This window comes from Coptis chinensis, chromosome 8 (assembly GCF_015680905.1).
Source record: "Coptis chinensis isolate HL-2020 chromosome 8, ASM1568090v1, whole genome shotgun sequence".
In the NCBI taxonomy this organism is placed as follows: Eukaryota; Viridiplantae; Streptophyta; class Magnoliopsida; order Ranunculales; family Ranunculaceae; genus Coptis; species Coptis chinensis.
In genome coordinates, this window is record NC_141463.1 from 77104818 (window position 1) to 77115934 (window position 11117).

The 11117-nt window shown below is 37.0% G+C and overlaps 1 pseudogene; it reads left to right on the forward strand.

Moving 5' to 3' along the window:
- Window positions 1-1103: 1103 nt before the first annotated feature.
- LOC147483161 (small nucleolar RNA R71) lies at window positions 1104-1198 on the forward strand (annotated as a pseudogene).
- Window positions 1199-11117: the final 9919 nt, after the last annotated feature.

Sequence of the window (11117 nt, forward strand, 5' to 3'; positions counted from 1 at the left end):
ACCTCTACAGTGGTAGGCTCTTCAGTTTCTATTTCGGTATCTAGTAATATAGCGGGGTGTAGGGTTCTTGGTGGGGTAACTATAGGCATAGTTACTTTGTTATCAACCACTCTACCAGAACGGAGGGTGGTGATGGCCTTTAGCTCACCTACATTTTCATACTCATTACTAGTATTATCGGTTATCTCAAAGGCTGTATTTGTTGTTTTAGGATTAGGTATTTCGTGACCTGGAAACACACCTTTGGGTTGGGCTTTATCTTGAGCCAACTGTTTGGTTAAATTATTAACGGATTGTAGAAGCTGTTGGTTAGATTGAGCCATGGTTTGGAAAAAATTTTGGCTCACTTGTATGAAGGTGTCAAGACGATCCGGTTGTGTGGGTGTAGTAGTCACGGGTTGTGTGACTGGAACTATTTCATGTGAATTATTTATGGGTGGATTTTGATAGTTATTATTTACCGGAATGATACCTCTATTAGCATTATAATTATTATAATTACCTTGACTTTGTGCTTGACCTTGTCGAGTTTGCGCTTGGTTGTTATAATTATTAAAATTCCCCTGACCCTGTCCTTGTCGTAGTGGGGCTTGGTTAAAGCTGTGCGTAGACCTAACATATTGATTATTGTACCCTTGGGGTGTGACGTTTTGGTTATTTCTCCAACCGAAGTTGGGATTTTGTCTCCAAGGGGCGTTAGGTTCACTATTAATGGAACAAGCCTGTTCATAGGCTATAGGGACGATTAAGTCGGGATGCTCGTGGCTCCAACAGAAAACTACATGGATTTGAATTTACATTCATGATGGGGATTGGCTTTTGTTGTACAAAATGGCCTCTACCTTTTTGTGAGGGATTCAATTAGAGTTTTAAGCTCGGGATCTGATTTAACCTCAAACATACCGGTAGCTTTAATCAAAAGAAGAACTAGCCGAGCGGAGTAATCGTCACTACCCCCCCGGTTGTTATTTAAACTCCTTTGCTTAAAAAACTTATAAGCCCCATTCATTTGCTTCAAACTACCCCATTCATTATGTCAAGGACTTCTTTATGGTGGTGTAGAAGTCCTTTGAAAAGGCACGAACTAACGTGTCTTTTTATTTAAGTTATGATGTGGACACTCTATAAGGAGATCGGTGAAACGATTCCAAGCCTCTGAAAATGTTTCATGAGGATTTTGTCGAAAAGAAATGAATCTTGGAAAGCATCTCATCCGTCTTTAGGGGTGGGTAAAATGTTCCATAAACAAATGAACAAGTTTAGCCCACGAGTCCACGAATTAGGCGTTTAGGCGCTTAACCAAGACGCCGCCTTTATCGGCTAAGGTGAAAGGGAATACCCTTAATTTAATTTGTTCCGCACCAACCGTAGGATGGTGGAACGTTGTTAGGACTTGTTCAATCCTACGCGATGTCTTTGATAAGGTTTTTCATGGTCTAACCCATGAAAAACGGGTAACAAATTAAAAATATTTGGGGAATTCGAAATTTCCCGGGTCCGCTAGAACGATGAAAGATTTGGGGTTATCGCTCAATGCTTTGTAGAAGTCAGAGAGAGGAGTCTCTCTTTCTTCCGCCATTATATCAGGTGGTGTATGTGAAATAGTAGCTAGAGGTGTAGTGTGTGGTATACTAGATAGACTTGATTGTTGATGTTGTTGTGTATTTACGTTCGGTGTTTTGTTTGCCGCACCTTAACCTCATACAAGGCTAAAACCAAACTTAGCTAAACACATCAACACTCCAAACAATTCTGATATACTAGTATAAACCTCTAACGAGAGAGATCGCGAGGTGTGGAAGAAAGGAATACCTGATTGCAAGGCCCTTGCTTCGCTTTATGAATAGCGTCTTGTTTACGCTTTGTTCGGTGTATATAGCGAGTTAGAACACCAAAAATATGAAAGATCAAAGTTCGAATCAAAACCGCCGAATCCGAAAATTTTTGTTAAGGCTGGTCGGTCGAAGCGATAGCCGGTGATCGGCTTCGGTGTATTTTAGAATTCCAGAGTTTAAGGGCGGTCGCTGGTGGGGCTGGTCAATCAAAGGAAGCGCTTAAGTGTAATTTTTACCCCGAATTTTTCAACTCTGAAATGGACAACCACAGTATGAATCAAACAAGGGTGGGTGGGTGAAATGGGACTTTTAAGAACAGTACTAATCACTACGAAAACAATACGAAAGTGAAACTAAGATGGCAGCGGCGCTATTTGATAAAGAGTAAATTGAATAGTCTTACCTACGAAATGAACGATGAACTCAAGTCGCAAGTAAAACTAAACTTTTAATCTTTTCTATATTTATCAAAGATTTTACTCTCAACTCTATTGAGATATAGTAGATTAGAGTGATTCGTTCCACTCTTAGTCCTTCCGCATGCTATGTTCTCACGTGTTCGTACTATCTACTTAAAGTCTAATGAGAGATTTACGAACAAGGCAACTAAACTACGATGCAACTACCCACAAAATGCAACTAGTCGACTATGGGAATAACTAAGGGAATGCTACGTTGATTCGATGATAAGGAGTTAAAGGGGGATTGATTCCACCTTAACTCGACTTAATCCTATTAACGGCAATTAATTGTCGTAATCCGAATTGAATCGCTTGCAAACAATTGGTTATTCCTAATCTCTAATTACACATGGCATTCCTACCAATTCATAACTAGCATGTGAACGATTAAACCCATTCTCATGGTGAACTAATCGTTTCTAGAGTGGAAAGGAAATTACGACGAATCTAAGATATTCGGAATCAAGCTTTCATCAAGGCTTCTCAACCCCCTCTAATGGAAGTTTAGCCGAGAATCATTACGCAATCATTTCCGATTACATTTAAACTAAACATGATATAAAGAATTGAAATTTACTTAATTAAACAATAATGAAATCTAATTTAATGACTCAAATGAAATAAGGACAGGAATTGAAATTAGATCTAGAAATGGAAATGACAAAATCGAAATTTATAAAAATACTACTTTATTGATCTAATCAAAATGAAGAACAAGATTTAAAGGTTTAATCTAATACAATAATTGAAATGGAACTAAACTTAATTAATCTATATGAAAAACTAGATCTAGAAGCTATTTTAATGGCTACTTTCTATTCTAAGCTACCTTTATTTTCTAACCTAAAAATCCACTATTCTTTACTACCAAATCTCCTCATCACAAAGAGCTAAACTTTTGTTTTTATACATTCAGATCCAAAAATCGTGCATGGGCTTGGAGCCATATTTTGGGCCAGGGAATCAGGCCCAAAACCCAATTCTTTCAGTCCAAAAAGGCCTCTTCAGCTGCAGTTGGCATCAACAGACTTTTTGTCCACTTCTGCTCCTCTGATTGGATCAAGGCTTAAACCATTGGAAATCTCTTTCCGAGCCGGTCGTTTTGACATAAGGTAGGCCCCATTCCGAGGTCTGAGTCCAAAAATATGGCCTTCGGAAGTTCTCACGACTTTGTGTCTTTGTTTAGCACACGTCGACTTTTCAGCTTTTGGACCGGGCTTTTGGAAAGGCTTTGTCTTCTAGAAACTTGGCCTTTAATCACGGAACTCCTTAGTAACCGACCTTTGCTCCTTTATCTCGCTAAAAGTGGCATATTTACGTACATAATGGACTTTGAAGCCCGAAATGCATAAAACACACGATGTCGGTGTTAACTCTTAATTATTACTCACATAATTGGTCTAAAAGTATGACTGTTAAAGGGTTAAAACTACAGTTTTGGGCTCTTATCAAGTACCTTCACTGGAAAACTCTCACGAGACTATAACTCGTCCACTAGGGAATTCCTAGTGGTTTAAGGCCTTGTTACATATGGTCAATGCAATCGCACTCAGCGAAGCGAGAGTAGATAGAACTCCATTTTTAGTCACTTATTCTAATTTCTCATCTTTGCTTGAGGACAAGCAAAATGCTGTTTGGGGGTGGTTTGATAAGAGCCCAAAACTGTAGTTTTAACCCCTTAACCATCATACTTTTAGACCAATTATGTGAGTAATAATTAAGAGTTAATACTAATTACGTGTTTTTATGCATTTCAGGCTTCAAAGTCCATTATGTGCAGAAATGTGCCACTTTAGCGAGATAAAGAAGCAAAGGTTAGTTGCTAAGGAGTTCTGTGATTAAAAGCCAAGATTCAAGAAGACAAAGCCTTTCTAAAGCCTGGTCAAAAGCTGAAAAGTCGACGCCGGGTAAACAACACACAAAGTCGCCAGAACTTCCGGCGCCATATCTTTGGACTCGGACCTCGAGAACCAGGCCTACCTTATGTCAAAACGACCGGCTCGAAAGAGCTTTCCAATGGTCTTAGCCTTGACCCAATCAGAGGAGCAAAAGTAGACGAAAAGTCTGTTGAAGCCAACTGCAGCTGAAGAGGCCTTTTTTGATCGAAGACTGGTTTTTGGGCCCGATTCTCTCCCCAAAACATGGCTCCAAGCCCATGCACGATTTTTGGATCTGAATGTATAAAACCAAAGCTTCACTCTTTGTTAATGGTAGATAGTTAGACCTAGATTAGTTAGCCTCCATTAATTAGTTTTAGAACTTAGTTTAATTAGTTTCAATTCATTGTATTAGATTAAACCTTTGAATCTTGTTCTTCATTTGATTAGATCAATAAAGTAGTATTTTTATCAATTTCGATTTTGTCATTTCTATTTCTAGATCTAATTTCAATTCTTGTTCTTATTTCATTTTAGTCATTAAATTAGATGTCATTATTGTTTGATTAAGTAAATTTCAATTCTTTACATTATGTTTAGTTTAGATTCAATGGAAATGTTAGTTTGATGAATCAAGGCTAAAACCTCCATTAGAGGGGTTGATGAAGCCTTGATGAAAACTTAGTTGTTAATGTAGAATCGCTTTGTAGATTCTATTCCACTCTAGAAGGTCGTGTTTAGCCATGAGAATGGGTGGGACGACCTCACATGCTAGTTAGTACTCTGGTAGAAATGCCATGAACACTAGGGATTAGAACTCTCAATTTTTGCCCGTAAGAACGTAAGAATCGAGATACAAGAATCTATGTTAGGCTATTAAGTTGGATTCGAGGTGGATTCAATTCCCCTCTAATCTTTATCTAGATTCACGCACAATCATGTTTCCATAGCATTCGTAGTTAAATTCAAGTAATCAAATTCAGTAAGTATCGTAGTAATTCCCCCTCGTAAAACTCTCATTGACTTAAGACTGACTAATTAGATTAGAAAACATTCCATGCTAGAGCACTAGGAGTGGAACGAATTTGTTACTCCACTCTATTTCGATAGAATTGAGAGTAGGAAACTTTGATAACATAGCAACATAAATAGTTTGGTTTACTTACGTTTTGATTTCATCGTTCATTTCGTAGGTAAGCTATTCATTTTAGTTTTATCAATGAACATTATTAATCCCATGGAAGGCATTAAACTTCTTCATCATGGTTTGAGGGAACTACACGCTCGTCAGAATACCATCATCACAACTCTTCAGGATTTCCAAGATCGTCAAGCAATGCATGATGTTGAACAGGAGGAGATCTTGGAAAATCATTCTCAGTCCTTAGAAAATCACGCTCTCTTAATGGAAAATCAAACTGTACTCTCTGCCAGCCAAGGGGGACATTCAGATGTAACTCGGCCAACAAATGGAAGGACTAAAAACAAATGCGCACGATATATCGTCTCCAAGATCAACATAACAATCCATAATTTTCTAATATTACTAAGTCAATAAATAAATACTCGTATATGTTATTACATTTTTCGTCGTATTATGAATTTTGTCTTACTTTTGTGTCTTCTTTTGTATGAAATGCTTAATAAGATTGTCATCATTTGCGTTGTGACTAATATAATTTAACATGTGCTTACAGGAGGGTCTATTCTCTTACATACTCATTTATCAAACATGATACCTCCCAAACTCATTCCTGAGCAATCCTTTCAGTCTATGATGGATTCCAATACATATGGCCATCTCTTCCATGACTACATTACAAACATCGGATGGTCTTCCCTAATTCTTCAACCTGACCAAACTTATTCTCCGAGTTTGGCTGCATGCTTTTATGCTAATATGGAAGACACACCAGCATTCAACCATGCGCATGGTTTCTACTTAGAAGGGTTCACAATCTAAGTTGGTGACACACCTCATATCTTTTCTGAACAACAACTTGCACTAACTTTGGATCTTCCATATCATGAACCTATTGCATCATGGCATTACATCTATCATAATTCTTACCGTTCCTTTCAGTGGAAAGCATTTCGTGAAACTTATGGTGATGGTCTTGAGATTAAACGAGAAGGAAATGGCCATGTGGCATGGCGTGACGTCACCATTCCCTTAGCAAGCATGACCATGAACATGGGGACTGCGAGGTTATTTGTACTCCTGAACATTATGGGAGATTGGCATTTTTCTATATCGCCAATGAGGGCGCTTTGCTTTCAGATTCATTGCACTAGCTCAAGGTCATACATTATTTAACATCCTAGGTTGTGTTATCTCCAACCCCAAACGAGCTCGCGACTTTTTCGTGATCAATATATACTTTTACCACCACCGCCAATTTAATCATGAAGACACATTTCCCACGGTTTGCAGCTACTTTTCATGATTGGGTCAAGGTAGATTCTATGTGCCCAGCAAACAGAATCATTCGTTCATTGAGGTTTCTGCAATGGAAGCATCCCGCTTGGTACCTAAGGCATGTTTGTTGTTACCCGAAGGATGAAAATATGAAACACATTTGAGGAAATCTGGAAACGAAGAATGGGCAAAAATTTGGCAGACTATTATCTTTTGGCGCGATGCTAAGGAAATGCATTTCCTTCAAGAGGACGCCAGAACTTCACATCCTACTGGATGGTAAACTTGAGCTTGCCATTGTACATATATCTAGCTAAACCTTATGTTTGGTGTGCTATTATTTTTCATGTTTCGTATGCTATTGTTTTTATTTCGTGTGCTATGTTTAGTGTGCAATTGAACATTTTCTTGTTCTTTCTGAATAATATATTATGTTCTCCAACCTTTCTATTCCAGCAATCTAGCCCTAATTTTGCTCACGGTTCTCGTGTACTTTCTCTTTTAATTATTGATACTTGAGGACTAAGCATCATTCTCGTTTGGGGGTGCTTTAACCCTGTAGCAAATATTAGGCAAATTGTAACCTGTATATAGTTTTTATTTTCATGTTAATAATTGTACTTAGTGACAAAGTCTTGTTTCCTTTTCAATGATGAAAATTGTCTAGAAATCTCATATTAGTATTCGAATTAGGATTTGTTTTTAAGAAACTTAAGATAATATATATGCAATTGTTTATACATCTTTTCATGAACATTCATGTATTGAGTATCATCGATTGTACATAGCAGTAAGTTTCTGGAACCAACGGTTAGTTACTTAAATTATAAATCATGTGAGAATCTAACCAAAAACCTTGACATGAGTGATTTGTGTGTGATGACACAGAGGAGTAGTTTTCCCGATTAGAGAAAATCACGCATCTACTTACTTGATCACCACCAACCCTAGGCGAATTTAGGCCATCTTTGGATCGACATAGCTAAAAATTCTTACATTGCTACAAATTTTACCACTAGTCACTCCATCAACCTTTCATCAAACCTTTCACTTTCACCAAAAAATTCCTTACCCATCTATTAAACCAAATAAAAGAACCTATCTAAGTGATGAGTATGAGAAATAGGATGAAATGTGGAAAGAATAAAGAGAAAGACTTGTCCCAAATAAAAGTCAGTTACTTGCTTCAGGAAAGAAAAATAGAATCATGTTCTTAAGCCATCTAAAAAAAAAAAAAAAAAAAATCTATTAGAGGCTTAAGAACAAGGTTGGAAAACTTAGTTAGAAGAAGGAAAGAAAACAAAGATTTCTTTAGTGTAAATATATGAAGACCTTATTCTCTCATACTCGTAAATTTTAATTATCCATTTCCATTTTCTTGTACACTATCACCTAAGCCCCACAATACCTAATAAAGACCTCTAGCTCAATTAGGAGTAGGGTGGTGTGATAATAAGTAGTAGAAGTGATTGATCGACATCAGCTCCTCTAACTGTCATTGAGATGTGAGGAAATGTGTGCCTAACTGCACACTGGAGTTAACAAAACCTGAGTGGAAATTTTTTGAGTGAAATTGTGTTTTGACACATACCTGTGAGAACCCATTTAGGTACACTCTCCAAATGATTCAGAAACAACCCTGCTAGTACATTTCAATGAAAAGTTCACTGCATGCATAATCATATGTAGATGTTTTAATTATTGAATACATATTAACTTGAATTTCAAAGAAATCAATCTTCGTTCCCTGGTAAGGAGATGTATGGATATCTGAGATTAATTTAGGAAACGAAGTTTAAATCGAATTTGAGTCGTTGTAGTATAAATGAAGTTTGTGAGTATCTTCTCTCGAAAACTCTCACGAGGCTATAACTCGTCCACTAGGGGAATTCCTAGGGGTTTAAGGCCTTGTTGCATATGGTCAATGCAACCGCATTCTCGCTAAACGAGACTTAGTTAGGACTACACATTTTGGCCACTTATCCTGTTTTTATGTCTCTTCTTTGCTTGAGGACAAGCAAAGTGTCGTTTTTGGGGTTGTGTGATAAGCACCCAAAAGTGTATTATGAAACCCCGTTGAGACATATAAATTTGGTTAACTATGTGTTTAATAATCATGAAATAAATATGTTTTCATACTTTTGCAGGTATTCGCAGTAGACATGGAAATATGGTTTAAACCTGCAATAAAGCACGAGGAACGACATATATATATATGAAATTTTCCAAATCCGCACAGAAGTATCAAACTTTCGAAGCTCCTACCTCTTGAACCAGGACTTCAAATGTGACAAGTGAGCTGCTCAGATAATCAGGGCGATGAACTCTACGCATAGGCGGGAAGTTGTAAAATGGCCCAAAGACTGGACCGCCACTGGACTGCACATAGGACCCACTATACGGGCCCGCAAGATTAGATGAGTCATCAATCATAGAGCATGTCAAGACAAAAATGACAAATTATTAGTGCAAAGTTGACACCTTGCATGTAATTAATTAGATTAGGTGTTAATAGTGAAAAAAAAGGCAAGGTGTCACTTTGTTTTAATGTGGTGGATAAAAATGAAGTAAATGTGGTTTGATGTTTCACATGGGAGGAAATAAGATGTCTCTCAAATGAAGAAGAAAACAAAACAAGGGGGGACACTCCATTTACTCCCTTGACTTCTTTTCCTTACTTTGTATTATTTTAGTTCCTTAGTCATTTTTATTATTTAGTTTTAGTTTTTGGAAGAAAAGCTTGTAATAGTTTTAATGGAGGAAACTTTGGTTTTCTTCTAGAAAATAAATAAAAAGCAAGTGAGTTTAGTTAGTTTTTCTTCTTCCTCTTCCTCTCTCTTTTTTTGTTCTTCTAGTTTGTAATCCTTTATCCCAAGGATCATGAGCTAACTTCCCTTTTGGGGAGTTAATCCAACTCATGTGAGGGAAAATAATTGTTGTTGGCTTGGTAGGTTGTTAGGAAGAACAACTAGACCTACATCCTATCCCAAAATGATAGTTGGTGTAGTGTCTAGTTAGGAATCAAGTAATGAGCTTAGAGATAAGTCATTGCTTGATTCCAATTGCTAACATGTATGAGTTTAGAAATGAGCCATACATGTTAGGGATCAAGTTTTCTTCCATTAGGGCTTGTTTATGAGTCTAGGAAGAATCAAATGAACCTTTTCAAATCAACAACTAAATGTTATTTTCACATGAGGAGGATTAGCTCTCCACATTTTCTTTAGTAAATTGTATTTTGTCTTAGTTGCATATTTCGAATCTTAATGTTTTTCTTTAATGTTTGTGTAGGAAAGAAACCTAGTATTAATATAAACTTACTCACTAGTTCCCTAAGAGTAACAACCAAGTTGTAGTTGTCCTAACCTTTAGGTTGGTTCGATCCTTACTTCAACTTTACGAACGCAAAGATCGTGAGTAAGGAACTTTGAATTCGCTCTTTCGCCAAATTAGAGAGTCAAATCTCTAACGTAGTAAAAAGCTAATATCAAGCATCCATTATAAAATTATTCCATGATTCAGATAAGTTATTAGAGGTGGTCAGACTTACATTCAGTGTCAAAGTGTGACCTTGCCCCCAACCTAGGCTCCTCAGTCATTAAGTAGTCTTTGACATCGCTACATATTTCTTAAGCAACTCCATACTTTTATTAAAGTCAGCTTCCCCAAATGCTTTTGCTGCATTACATGCTTCAACTTCAAGCCCTTAAACCTTGTCTTCATGTTCTTCAACATGTGTCTAAAACAAAATCTTTGATTGCAATCAGGAAACACTGTGGCAACTGCATTACCTAAACCTTTTTGTCTATCAGAAATTATGGTCAGTCTAGATGGATGTAAGTTCAAGGATGGTGCCATAATATCCAGAAATTAAGTTCAATTCTCAGTGTTTTCTGAAATACAAATAAAAAACCTAGTGGAACCAATCCATTATTTCGATCTAATGCTAGAACAGACAGACATACACCCCCATATTTCCCCTTTAAAAAACATCCATCAAGACCTATTAAGGGCCTACACCCACTGACAAACCCATCTAAACATGCTTTGAAAGCAATACAAACCCATTCAAAACTCATGTAGTTAGCATTTTTAGGGAATTTAGCAATAGAACCTGGGTTGGAGCTGAGAATATGCAAACAAAGCTGATGAACCTTTGCATAAGACTCATCATAACTTCCATGAATCATTTCCATTGCTAAGTTCCTAGCATTCCAAGCTTGCTAATACTTAATCTTAACTTGATATCTGTTCCACATGATTGCCTTGATGTCAGTGATTTGTATCTCTTGAAATGAAGTCTCATGTCTTTCTCAATATCTTTTGCTATCCAAGCTGCATTTGCTATAGAGTTTCTATCTTTTCTATCAGCTGTACAAGTGTGAACATCATTCAACCTTCTTAATCTGAATGTACTCCTCTTAGTCATGCACCTGCAATAAGCCCTCCATTTACAACTCTCCTCACACACAACTTTAATCTGTAGAGAATCATCATTTTTCTTGAACCTCATACTAAATTTTCT